The sequence below is a fragment of the Galeopterus variegatus genome, unplaced genomic scaffold (genome assembly GCF_000696425.1).
Source record: "Galeopterus variegatus unplaced genomic scaffold, G_variegatus-3.0.2 Scaffold1756, whole genome shotgun sequence".
Classification (NCBI taxonomy): Eukaryota; Metazoa; Chordata; class Mammalia; order Dermoptera; family Cynocephalidae; genus Galeopterus; species Galeopterus variegatus.
Genome location: NW_007727867.1, coordinates 423,326 through 437,656, shown reverse-complemented (window position 1 = coordinate 437,656; position 14,331 = coordinate 423,326). Strand labels below are relative to the sequence as shown.

Here is a 14,331-nt window from a genome sequence, read left to right as displayed (position 1 = left end):
ATTGAGAGTAAGAATTTCAAAACATAGGCCCCAGTAGATTCTGAGCCCAGGATGTGCTCACTGAATATCATTAGTTATATCATGAAAATGTTAATGAGAAAATAAACAGAATTTTAAAGAATTTTCTTCTTGTTTTGAACATCTGTCTTCAGTTCTGAAACAAATTTGTATATTTTATTAAGCCTTCTGTGTTCCTTATGTGCTTATGGAGCCCTCTGATAGTTGACCTCTTTATTGGAGGAAAGAAAATTATGCCGTTTTGTTAATTGGAAGTTGATTAGAGAAGAGGAAGCAGGAGGACTTTGGTAGGACCAGAATGAGGGGCTAAACATTGGGAAGCAAGTTTAACCTATCCTTGGCCAGGGAAAAAGTTGGAAAAGGTATAGTATTACAGAGCTTACTATAATTGGTCACTATATCTGTTCACATTTAATTCTGTGAAAGCAAAGGATAATTAAAGAAGACTTTGTGCTGTGAACTCCCTTCCTCTACCCCCAGTCTTTCTCTTTAGGAGTTGGCAATAACTAATGTCATTGTACTCACTGTAGTTGGAAGTAGAGAAAAGCAGTTTGTTCTGCTTTACCTTGGTCTTTTTCTTTTTACCTGTCACTGTTCCTTCTTCCCAGAGTCGATCTTTCCTTGTATTTTTCCTTCACTAGTTCGGGGTGAAGGGGCAGGGCAGGTAAAAAAATCACTTGATTTTTTTTGGCTAAATAAATATGACTTTGGATAAGTTCACTTGATATTTTGGACTTCAGATTTCATGAATCTAATATCTAATATTCTTAGATCTGTAGTGCCTCTTGATTTCTAGCCCGTGGTTCTCTTTATATAACTGTTTTCTACTGTAACAGCTTTTAATCGTTTTCCAGTAAACTTTATTTAGATTATTACTTAGAAATTTTTTGTTCACGACAGAGCCTGTAATATGGGAGGATACTTAAGTATTAAGCCAGGATCGTGATATACATGCCTACAGATATATAATTGTTTTGTATATACATGTGTGTCATAGCTAATATGTTTTTACAACCATAATCAGCAAATTGGCCCTATACTGACACTTGTTTCTCAGATTGTAAACCCACATAAGTATTTGAGCTCTTTTATTTCTAAACCCAATTACTTGGTTCATGCTACTTTTTTTTTAACCTACCAGACTGCCTATTATTGCCTTTAATCTTATCTGTTCTAGCATGTCTTTATTTTTTTCCTGTCTCTTCCCAAATAAAATTATGGAGCATCTGTTATGTTCACAGAACTCTTATAATAGAATTTTGTGTCCTCGTGTCTTTTCATTACTAGTTGCTAGACGTCATGATATGCCAGGGAGGAAAGTAAAGGTCAGAATTATTTGTTCCATGAACCACTAGATTATACGAGGGTATTTCAAAAAGCTTGGGGAAAATACAGCTAAAAGGTAATATGAATCTTTCCATGAACTTTTTGAAGACTCCCTCATATAGATTCATTTGCAAAGACCTCCTTACAAAGTGCCTAAACATTTTCTCTTGATTACTTATTTTAATTAATATAGCTTCCTTTTATGCTAGGCACTATTCTAATGCTTTACTCATTTAACTCTCATGAAGTTAAAGAACAGAAAGGGAAGATATCAAACCTTTTGAATGCAGTGCACCTAATGGCTTACCTGTCTGGTTTTGGTATGGTGGGAAGCTCCCATTACAGTCAGCCCTTGTGATGACTTAATCCTGCCTTGGGGGTGACAACTGACTGGTTGTTATCTTTGCCCCAGAGCATGATTTCCTCCCTGCTGCTGCTCACAGCTTTCTATTTATCTGAAATGTTCTTACAGATAAAGAGCAATCAAGAAGTCATTAACAGATTAACCAGAAGGGCAGTGAACCTCTGCCTATTATAAAAAGAAATATACTTTCTAATATTTTATTTATCTCTGAATTTTATCTTGAGCATTGTAAATTTTCCAAAGTGAAAAAAGACACCTTTAATGTTGGATAGCTCCATTAAAAACAAAACAAAGAAAATTGTGATATATTGCTGAAAATAATCCTTTTTTGTCAAAAAAGGCAAAGTTTTTTGAAGATAAGCAGAACTACACATGTTCAAGACTTCCCATGATCTCCCAGCCACCAAAAAGATAATTTCTTCTTGCCCCATTCATGATCTCCACTTCTGAATTATTCTGGCAGGACTAATATATCATTCAAGAGACCAAGTAATAAATCAATTCTTACCATAGGAGAAGGTAGGCTCTGCTCTGGGATTGAGAGCTCTGGTTGGTTATCATCAAATCTGACTCTCCACAGATAGGTTACTGAGAGTGTCCACTGCTGTTTAGAAAAGGATCTAAAGGGTCTAAATATCTGTGAAATTTTTACCATTCTTAAAGATGATTTATCTCTGAATGTGACAGTCCTATATTCAGTAGGCATTTTTCTAGCAGAAACATTTTACATTGCCAGTGTGTATATATGAGAACAGTTTTGGAGGAGGAAACAGTAAATTAGTAGTTTGAGATGCCTGGAGACATGCAAGTAGAGGTACATGTATGACTTTATAGGTGGTATGTGGGAAGGGGAGGTGGGTTCTAAGTGGAGAGATGACACTGAAAAGGTGGGTAGCCATGTGGAGTTTGGGGAGGGAAGAGATGGGGTATTGTTTGAATCCATGTCAGTGAAAGGCTGGCAATTTGACCGTATTGCCTTCTGTTCCTAGAATTTGTTGAGGGGTGAGATCAGTCTTCATTTGAGAGAGCTTCAGAGAAACTAGTGCCTTTGGGTGAGATCCAAGTTTTGTCTAGGGCAAGGCAGTAAAAAGAACCCTCCACGAAGAGATTGAGGTTATCAGAAAGTTTCTTTTCTTTTTTTTTTTTTTTTCTTTTTTTTTTTTTTTTCTTTTTTTTTTTTTTTTCTTTTTTTTTTTTTTTTCTTTTTTTTTTTTTTTTCTTTTTTTTTTTTTTCCTTTTTCTCTTTTTTCGTGACCAGTAATGGGATCGCAACCCTCAGTGTCGCCCCGTACCGCGACCGGCAACGGGATCGCAACCCTCGGTGTTGCGCCCGCACTACGCTCAACCAGTGAGCGGACCGGTCTCTATATGGTATTCGAACCCTTGGCGGGAGCGGCACAGCACTCTACCGAGTGCACCACCGGGCCGGCCCCAGAAAGTTTCTTTTGGGGATTTCAGAGAGCATAGGGGAAAGCTTTGGGAGGGAGATCACTGATAAGAACACGAGCATAAAAGGAGGCCTGAGAAGTCAGGCCATTAGGGGATGAGTTGAGGGCTTTGTGAGGGAGAGAAAACAAGAATTCAGTATTTCAGGATTATAGGGATGAAAGGGTTGATTAGGTTCCAGGGTAGATGAGTTCAAATGTATATGGGAAGTTTTAAAAAATTAAAACTTCCTCTCATTCTCTATAATCATCCCTGACTCTCGTTCCCTCTCTATCATTTTCTGTTAGTTATCTTTAGTATTTTCTGTTAGTATCTTTCTCTAGGTTTTTTTCCTTTCTCTTTGGTCTCTGTCCCCCTTTCTGGGTTTCTCCCTTTTTCATTCTAGGCTCTGGGTTTCTGTCTTTCTGTCTCTGGGTTTTTGTTCCTCTCTTGGTCTATGTAACCCCCTCTTTTCAGATTTCTTTTCCTTCTATAACTTTGTCTCTCCTCTCTCTCTGTTACTCCCTGTCTTTGGGTCTCCATCAACCACTTTCTCTGGGTTTCTGTACCTCTCTTTTGTTGGGCTTCTACCCATCTCACTTTCTTTGGACCTCTGATCTTCTCTAAATCTTTGTATGGATTCCTATGTCTTGAATCTTCCTTATTTTCTTTCTTGATGTCTCTTCTCTCTTACCCTTTATTACTCTCTTCTTGGAAAATTTTAAGAAAAATAGAAATTGTTCACTATCACTATCCTGATCTTTGACTTCAGTTCTACATATCTTATTCCATATATATATATATATATATATATGTTTATATAGGTGCACACATAATTATTTGTAACCTTATAATATTCAAGTTCTCATAAAAACTTTTCTGCTGCCTCATAATATGTATAGTTATTGATTACATAATATTCTGTTGAGTTGTTGTACTACATAATATTCTTATCTGTTCCCCCATTGTTATTTTTAATTTTAGAGTTGTAGCTAAGCTGCTACCCTATGGCCTAACCATAATGTTTATCTGTAAGCACTTTTCAGCTCTGGGTAAAGTTAAAGTAGGATTTCTGTAATATTTGGGAAATATTTTCACTGACCACAATTTGAATGGTATGTCTGTTTTGGTAATCTTCTTTTTATTGTACCTCCACCCTAGCATTTTAAAGACTGTTTTTCTTTAGGGATTATGGATAATAAGCTTTTAGCCTATAAAAGGGAAAGGGATAGCTGGTCTAACTAGAAGAAAGAGGAATAATCAGGGTAGAGATTAGAAATGTAAACCAATTCATCTTAGTCTTCTGGTTGAAATTATTAGTGTTTGCTGTAGTAACTGGAACATCACGTAATCAATTAATATACTCTAGGTTACCCAGTAAGTTTTAGCAATGCTGATTTAGTTTAGAGTAAGTAGTTCTTTTCTTACCTGATAAGAGAAAAATTGGGTTTTTGAGTGTTTTCAAAGTCTGGGCTTATAATTTTGTGAATTCCAAGTATCCTATAGAATAGTGTTTTTTCAGTATTTTTATATTCAGCAGTAGAAACCTTCCTCCCAAATGAAATGTTATGAAGAACTCTGATAGAACAGATAAAAAGCAAAGTTGCTCTATTTGGAACAGGGGTATGGGATCAGGTGACTTCACCTTCCCTGAATTGTAACTCACCTCTACAGAATTCTAGGACTCTGAAGGACATAGTATAAAAGCCACATGTGTCTTTACAGGATCCTTAAGTTTTATTTAAATCAATTCATAGTTTTCTTTAAGAAAAATTTCTGTAAGTAATCTTACATGTAAAAATATTTTACCTTGTGGTTCATCATAGATTACTTGAATAATAAAGAGAAAAATTTTACCTTCTACTTATGTGAGAGACTGTTTAAATAGCAAGGATGACAAATTGATTTCATTTCTCATACTGCCTTTGTTCTATTGATGGTAACCATGTGGAGGGCTGTGTACAGCAGAGTAAGATTGTACCACAGCTTCTGGGATTAGGGAGAAGAATGCTGTGCTTGATTATGCCTGTCTACCATTAGTTCTGGAGAGGAAAGGGAAGGGCTGACATATATGCCAAGAATCCATTCTGAAAAGTAAAGAGTACTAGCTCTGTAGCTAGAAATATTTGGGTAGCTGTATGACTCTGGGCCAGAGAGTTGCATCCATTTCTTCCCTCCAGCCCTACACCTGTACAGTGGGGGTTTTGTAAGGAACAACTGTATGAGTTATAATGTTTATCAAGTGTTTATCATAGCACAGCACCTGGCATAGAAGTAACACTTAATAAACATTAATTTATTTATTTTACAAATTATAGTTTTTAGTAATAGCAAATATATATTGTATTTGCTATGCATCAGGCATTGCCCTGATCCCTTTGCCTGTGCTTTATAACTCACTCAAACTCACAGCAACCCAGTGTAGAATGGGTACTATTATTACTCTCATTTTGTAGAAGAAACTGAGACAATAGCAGTTAAGTTATCCCAATGTCATTCACCTACTAAATGGCAAGATTGGGAGTCAACCCTAGGCAGTCTGCCTCCAGGGTCTGTATAGTATACTATACTATTTAACATAGAATGTAGTAGCACCAGACAGTGGAACCAGGCAGCTACATGCGGCCCCTCACCCAGCTGCCTCAGACCTGGGGTGGGGGGGGAGCTCCAGGCTGCACCCCTGCACCCTGAACCGGCACCGTGCAGGTGAGCCCCCCGGTACCAGCCAGCAGAACTGCACAGCTCCATGTGTCCCTCTCACCCTGCACCCTTGGACCCAGGCGGGGGGGGAAGCTCCAGACTCCGCCCCTGCCCCCTGAACCGGCACCACGCAGGTGAGCCCACTAGGGGCAGCTGGCAGCCACACCAGTCAGTGGAACCACATGGCTCCACACAGCCCCTCATCCTGCCTCAGACCCAGGGGGTGCACCAGCCTATGGTTCCGACCCACCAAGTTTGGCCCAGCAGAGCTCCATGCACTAGGGGCTCATCCTACAACCACAGAGTCTAGAATGGGAACCAAGGTGGTTTAACATAACCACCACCACACCTACTGTCAAGCAAAGGTAATTCACCCCCCACAGGAGCAACCAAGGCCACTCCACAGCCCACCTCAGTGTAATAGAAGAAGCAACCCCCCTACCAAATGACGAAGCATCAGCGAAAAAACACTAGAAGCACAAACAATCAAGAAGAAACGACATCACTGAAAGGATACAGTAATGCCCCAAAGTCATACTGCATGGAACAGGGAATCCTTGAAATATCTGAAAAGGAATTTCAAGCAATGATCTTAAGAAAACTTGAAGAAATAAAGGAAGACTCAATTAGAGAACACAATGAAACTTGAAAATACATCCAGAATATGAAGGAGGAATTCTACAAAGAGATTAATACCATAAAAAAGAGTGTAGTAGAACTCCTAGAAATGAAAGACTCACTCAATGAAATAAAAAACATGGCTGAGAGACTGAGCAGCAAGCAGGGTAGTGCAAGCAGAAGAATGAATTTCAGAGCTTGAAGATGGTCTTTTTGAAATAAGTCAGGCAGACAAAAAAAAGAAAAAAACGAATTAAAAATAATGAGGAAAACCTACGAGAGCTCTAGCATCCAAATTGTGGGTATTCCTGAAGGGCAGGAGAAAGGAAAAGGTATCGAGAACCTACTCAAGGAAATAGTAACAGAAAACTTCCCAGGTGTAGGGCGAGATACAGACCTTCAGATCCAGGAAGCTCAAAGGTCCCCAAACAGATTCAACCCAAAAAGATCCTCCCCAAGACATATTATAGTTAAATTCGCAAAGCTCAAAGACAGAGAGAGAATTCTACAAGCAGCAAGAGAAAAGTGTCCGGTCACTTATAGGGGAACCCCCATCAAACTAACAGCAGACTTCTCAACTGAAACCCTACAGGCCAGAAGAAAGTGGAATGATATATTCAAAATACTAAAAGAAAAAAACGGCCAGCCAAGAATTCTTTACCCAGCAAGGCTCTCCTTCAGAAACGAGGGAGAAGTAGTGTATTTCCCAGATAAACAAAAGTTGTGGGAGTTCACCACCACACAACCAGCCCTGCAAGAAATTCTCAAGGGAGTCATTCATCTGAAATCTGAATAATGGTAACCATCGTCACGAATACACTAGAAAGAGCAAAGTGCACAGTTAAAACAAAAATGCCAGCAAGAAAGAGAAAGAAGCTAAATCATTCTGCCTTAAATTCCCAACTCACATTGAAGAAGAGAAATAAAAGGGGAAATAATGATCAAAAGATATTTAAACCACCTAAACAAGTAGCAGTTAAATGACAGGAATTAAACAACATTTCTCAATAACTACTCTGAATGTGAATGGACTAAACTCTCCAATCAAAAGACACAGACTAACTGACTGGGTTAAAAAGCTAGACCCAAGTATATGCTGTCTTCAAAAGACCCACCTCACCTGTAAAGACACTCATAGACTAAAAGTGAAGGGATGGAAAAAGATATACCATGCAAATGGAAACCAAAAACAAGCAATAGTAGCTATTCTTATATTGGACAAAATAGACTTGAAACCAAAAAACAGGAAAAAAGACAAAGAAGGCCATTATATAATGATAAAGGGGACTATCCAGCTAGAAGACATAACAATCATAGACATGTATGCACCCAATACTGGGGCACCCAGATGTATTAAGCAAACACTCTTAGACATAAAGAAGGAGACAGGACCTAATACATTAATAGTGGGTGATCCGAACACCCCTCTCTCAGTATGGGACAGGACTTCAAGGCAACAAGTCAACAAAGAGACACAGGATTTATTCTACACCCTAGACCAACTGGACTTGGCAGATATATACAGAACATTTCACCCAACAGCTAAAGAATACACTTTCTTCTCATCAGCTGATGGTACATTCTCCAGAATAGACCACATATTAGGTCACAAATCTAGTCTCAACAAATTTTAAAAAATTGAAATCTTTCCAACAATCTTTTCAGACCACAATGGACTAAAACTGGAGATAAACAGTAAGCAAATCACTGGAAACTATACAAATATGTGGAAAGTAAATAACAGGCTCCTGAATGGGTCCAAGAAGAAATTAAACAGGAAATCAAAAAATTTCTAGAAACTAATGAAAATAAAGATAACCTCATACCAAAACTTGTGGGATACTGCAAAAGCAGTACTAAGAGGCAAATTTATTGCAGTAAATGGTTTGTATCAAAAAAATGGAAAGACTCCAAATAAATGACCTAACACTACGCCTCAAAGAACTTGAAAAAACAACTTTCTATCTAAAGGCAGTAGATAGAAAGAAATAATTAAGATCAGAGCAGAACTAAATGAAACAGAGACCCCCGAAACGATAGAAAAGATCAACAAAACTAAAAGTTGGTTTTTCGAGAAGATAAACAGAATAGACACACACAGTTAGCTAGGTTAATAAAAAAAGGAGGGAGAAGACCCAAATAACAAAAATCAGAAATGAAAAGGGAGACGTTACAACTGATACCATGGAAATACAAAGAATCATTAGACTATTATAAACAACTGTATGACAACAAATTTGAAAATCTGGAAGATATAGATAAGTTTTTAGACACATATAAATTACCAAGACTGAACCAAGAAGAGGTAAAAAACCTGAACAGACCAATAACAAGCAAGGAGATTGAAGTGGTAATTAACAGTCTTCCAACAAAGAAAAGTCGGGGTCAGATGCCTTTACAGCTGAATTCTATCAAACTTTTAAAGAGGAGTTAATACCAATTCTCATGAAACTGTTCCAATCAATTGAAACATGCTACTCTCACAAACTCATTTTATGAGGCCAGCATAACTCTGATACCAAAACCAGGTAAAGACACAACAGCAACAAAAAAGAAAACTACAGGCCAATATCCTTGATGAACCTAGATGCTAAAATTCTCAACAAAATATTAGAAAACAGAATACCTGCTGGTGCGAGTGTGGAGAGAAGGAAACACTACTGCACTGTTGGTGGGACTGTGAATTAGTACAACCACTTTGGAAAACAATTTGGAGGTTTCTCAAACAACTACAGATAGGTTTCCATATGATCCAGCAATCCCTCTTCTGGGTATATATCCAGGGGAATAGAAATCATCATGTCAAAGAGATACCTGCACTCTCATGTTTATTGCATTTCTGTTTACAATAGCCAAGATATGGAACCAACCTAAATGTCCATCAATAGATGATTGGATAAGGAAACTGTGGTATATATACACTATGGAATACTACTCTGCCATAAAAAAGAATGAAATACTCCCATTTGCAACAACATGGATGAACCTGGAGAAACTTATGTTGAGTGAAACAAACAAAGCACAGAGGGATAAATACTGCATGTGCTCACTCATGTGGGAGCTGAGAGAGAAAGGAAGTCAGGAAAGAAAGACCACAGTAGTGCCATGAGGGCTGGAACATTCTTTGGGTTACAAATTGGAGTTGAGGGAAGAGGGGAAAGGGGAGGGCAAGTGGGGGATAATTGGGAGGGGCAAAGGGTACAAAAGTAATTTTTGGTGATGGATATGCTCCCAGTATGAGTCTGGCCCCCACATCATGGACAGGAGCAGGGGGGCAATCAGCTTTGTATCTCATGAATATTCATAATACATATATACGTACACACACACACACACACACACACACACACACACATATTTATTTATTTCTCCAGAAGCAGCGTGCTAGAAATGTAACATTTAAATATATTTTTGTAGTGGTGGTTGAACAAGGGGAGATTGTAATAGTAGGAGTAGGAATACTTATAGTAGTAATGATAGCTAAAACTTACATGGTTCTTGCTATGTGCTAGGGATTAATCTAACTCTAAACACTTACATTTACTCATTTAATCCTCACAACAGTCCTATAAAGAGGAGGCAGAGAGAAGTTAAGTGATCTGCCCACAGAATGATTTAAGCCATTATTTTAAAATTCTAGTCTTCAGGAGGTCTGTGACCCTACTAAAATAAAGGTTGTGCTTTTTTTTTTTTTTTTGGAGGGAGCTAGCTTGTGTCTTTTATTAGATTCTCAAAGAGGTTCTCATCCTAAAACATGAAGAAGAAGAATGGATTAAGCCATTTGCCCAAGAGGCAAGGAGATATGATTATAGCTATGTAAATATTTACAACAAATGTTTTGATGTTTTTTCATTCTTCTCCACACAGGTGGTAGGGCTGAGATTTGAGCCCTGGCAATCTAGCTCTGAATTCCATTAACTTTCCACCAATACCATACTATTAATTTTGTTACAGATTTTATTTATAGTGTATTACTTTTATCAGAGGTGACTAAAACTTATATGTATGCATTTGGACTCATTTCTAATTCAGTTTATAACTTCTTTGAGAGCATGTATGTATGTATGCAATTATATAAAGGGATGAGAGAAAGAAATAAAAGACCAAGAACAGTTCCTTCTTAATTTTGAAGCAATACAGTATAGAGGAAAGACTGTTTCCAAGTCAGCCATTTGTGTGTATAATATAGTGACTGCCATATACTGCCAAATTGTTTAATCTCTCTTCTTATTTGTAAACTGAGGTTAATAATATATACCATTGTGTTATTGTGAAAATTTAATGTGGTAGACAGGCAAAATCAAGCACAACATTCTTCTCCCTCATCTCAGAAGCAGTGGTACAATCTTACCCCGTAAATTGCCTACAGTATCCTTCCTGTGTTAGTTCTTCCTTTAACCTAACCATATGTTGTTGTTGCTGTTCTCTAGGGTTTTATTCTCCATTTCACTCTCTCCTCATGCTGTTATATTTTCAACCCTTGTGAATTCAGTGACTCTCTAATATTTATCTTCAGCTGAGGTCTTTCTGCTGAACTCTAGAGCCCCAAATTTAAACACTGACTAGAAATCTGTACCTGAAAGAGTGGTCTCTCACATTTAGTATGTTCTAATTTAACTACTTCTCCCCTCATCCCTCCCATAATAAACCTTCTCCATTTCTCATGTTCCCCAGTGAGTAAATAGCATATCAATTACCAAAATAAGAAACATGACCCAGGTCACTGTGTTGAGAATTCTGGGTTTAGCAAAAGCATTGTGATTAATTAGCATTGGTGATGTTGGAGATGGGAGTTGTGACGACCCCTAATGTAAAATGGCAACAGGTAATCTTTTCAATTGTGTCACTTTTTCACTCGCCTAAAAGAAATTCCAGGTTTCTTAGCATGACATGCAAGGTCATGTATACCATGACTTTACTTGTCTCATCTCTCCTTTTTCACAGGCTACTTATGCTCCAGCCTTTCCAAAGTGTCTGCAGTCCTTAGAATATGTTGTTTTCTCTCTGTTAATGCAAATGCCTTCTGGAATGCCTATTCTCTACCCTCTACCTCAGCTTTATTCTCGTTAGGTGAATTCCCATTGTTTTATCACTAGTCAAAAGTAACACCATCTGATATCTCACTATTTTCTTTTTCTTTCCCCTTTTAACCCCAAAAGTTTACCTCTTCTTGAAATACCCTGCACATACTTCATTTATAGCATTTTTCTTATGTTTAATTACTACTAGTTTTAAAATTAGGTCTTTTTACTAGGCTGTGAAATTCTCCAAAGCATGGCGAGATCTTATTTAATTTTGTTTCTTCATCACTTAGTCCAGTGCTTGATTCAGTAAGTGTTTAAAATTGGATATGTAGATGATTTATTGAAATTCTTCTAGATATTCTTAGAATACTGAGAGCTAAAATAGGGCTCAGGCCCAGATATTAACATTTGTTTTTTGAAGTTTATTAAGATTTATTACAGGTACTATAATAACTATTTCTACAGACTGTGTATTATTATAAAGGGAATTGTTTTCTTAATTTTATTTTTGGGATGTTCTTTGCTAATCTATTGAAATATTTTTGTATATTGGTTTTGTATCTGGCAGCCTTGCTGAATTTGTTTATTAGCTCCAACAGTCTGTTAGTGGATTCCTTAAAATTTTCTATATGCAACATCCTGTTATCAAAACAGATAATTTTACTTCTTCCTTTCCAATGTGATGCCTTTTTAAAAAATTGTTATAAAATATACATAATAAAATTTGCCATTTTAGCCATTTTTAACTGTACAGCTCAAGAGCATTAATAACATTCACAAGGTTGTGCAACTGTCATGACTATTTCCAAAATATTTTCATTTTTATCATGTAATGGAATTGGATTTTGTCAAATGCTTTTTCTGTGACTATTGAGATGTTCATGTGTTTTTTTTCCTTCATTTTATTAATGTGGTGTATTACATTGTAAATTTTCTTATGTTGAACCACCCTTCTGTTCCTGAGATAAATCCCACTTAGTCATGGTGTATAATTGTTTTAATACGCTATTGGATTTGTTTTTCTGTTCAGGGTTTTTGCATCTATATTTATAAGGGATACTGGTTTGTAATTTTATTTTTTGTGAAGTCTTTATCTAGCTTTGGTATCAGGGTAATGCTGGCCTCATAGAATGAGTTAATAAGTGTCCCTTCCTCTTCTATTTTTGGGGGGAAGAGTGTAGAAGGATTGTTGTTAATTTCTCTTTTAAACATTTGGTAGAATTTACTGTGGAACCTATGTGGTCTTGTACTTTACTTTGTTGGGAGGTTTTTGATTATAGTCTGTACTTCTTATATAGGTTTGTTGAGATTTTCTGTTTCTTCTGAGACAGTTCAGGAATTTGTGAATTACTAGTTAAAAGTTTGTCAATTTTGTTGATTTTTTTTTTTTCCAAAAAACAACTTTTGGTTTTGTTGATTCTCACTATTGTTTTTCTGTTCTGTATTTTATTTATCTCTGTTGAAATATTTATTATTTCCTTCCTTGTGCTAGCTTTGGGTTTAGTTTCCTCTTTTTCTAGTTCTCAGGTTATAAAGTTAGGTTATGGATTTGAGCTCTTCTTTCTTAAATGTAGGCATTTACAGCAGTAAATTTCCTTGTAAGCACTGCCTTTGTTGCATCCCATAAATTTTGGTATGTTGTTTTTTTGTTTTCACTTTTCCCTATTAAATAGTCTAATTTTTCTTGTTGAACAGTGTGTTTAATTTCCTCTTCGACCCATTGGTTGTCTAGAGTGGGTTGTTTAATTTCCACACATTTGTGAATTCTCCAGTTTTCCTTCTGTTACTGATTTCTAGTTTTCTTCCATTGCAGATGGAGGAGATAATTCATGTGATTTAAGTCTTTTTAAATTTATTCAGATTTGTTTTATTGAGATGTGGTCTGACACATGGTCTGTCCTGGATAATGTTCCCTGTGCACTTGAGAAGTATGTATATTCTGCACTTTTGGGGTGGAGCATTCTATATGTGTCTGTTAGGTCCAGTTGTTTTATGGTGTTATTCCAAGTCATCTCTTTCCTTATTGATCTTTCTTGATGTTCTGTTCATTATTGAAAATGGTGTACTAGTCTCCAGTTATCATTGTAGAACTGTTTCTCTTTTCAATGTTTGGTTTATATATTTGTCCATATTTGTGTATAATTGTTATATCTTCTTGATGAATTAACCTTTTTATTGATACATAATGTCCTGGGTGCCTATTGTTTCTTTTTCTTTCCACTGTTCTGGCTAGAACCTCCAGTACAGTGTTGACTAGAAGAGGTAAAAGCAGTCATCCTTGTTCTTATTCCTGATTTTAGGTGGAAAGCATTTCGTCTCTAATTTTTAAGTATGATGTTCGCCTTGAGTTTTTCACAGGTGTCATTTATCAGTTGGGGAAGTTCCCTTCTATTCCTAGTTTGCTGAAGCATTTTTTTTTTTTACCATAAATATTTATTTATTCACAATTTGTGTCAAGAATATGACATATGACTGATCAAAAAGCTGAAACATCAAAAACTAGGAAATAATGCCCAGAAAATGAGGTGGTATTATATATCTTAAGAAATATACTTTATTATACACAAAACAGGCAATCCAGACTCCACCAAATCTCATTTCTATTGAATCATTTTGGTTACATTTTAAAAACACATACTTCAAAAAATTAAACGATGGAATCAGTATGCAAATGCTTATTTAGCCAGACCGTGGCTAAATCCATGGCAGATCTTAAAAGTAGCACTATCAAGCCCTTTCAACCAATCCATACAACTTTGACCATCCAAATTGGATGCTATAGTTCAGGGGGGGGGAAAGTCTAAGTTGGATGTTTTCTCTTTGAAAAACAGAGATTAAGGGATCAATAAATAAAGC

General features: G+C 36.6%; 1 protein-coding gene across 2 annotated transcripts in view; it reads left to right on the top strand.

Moving 5' to 3' along the window:
* GSK3B (glycogen synthase kinase 3 beta) overlaps window positions 1-14,331 on the top strand; it is a 223,657-nt gene that overhangs the window by 97,470 nt on the left and 111,856 nt on the right. The gene's annotated exons all lie outside the window — the stretch shown is intronic.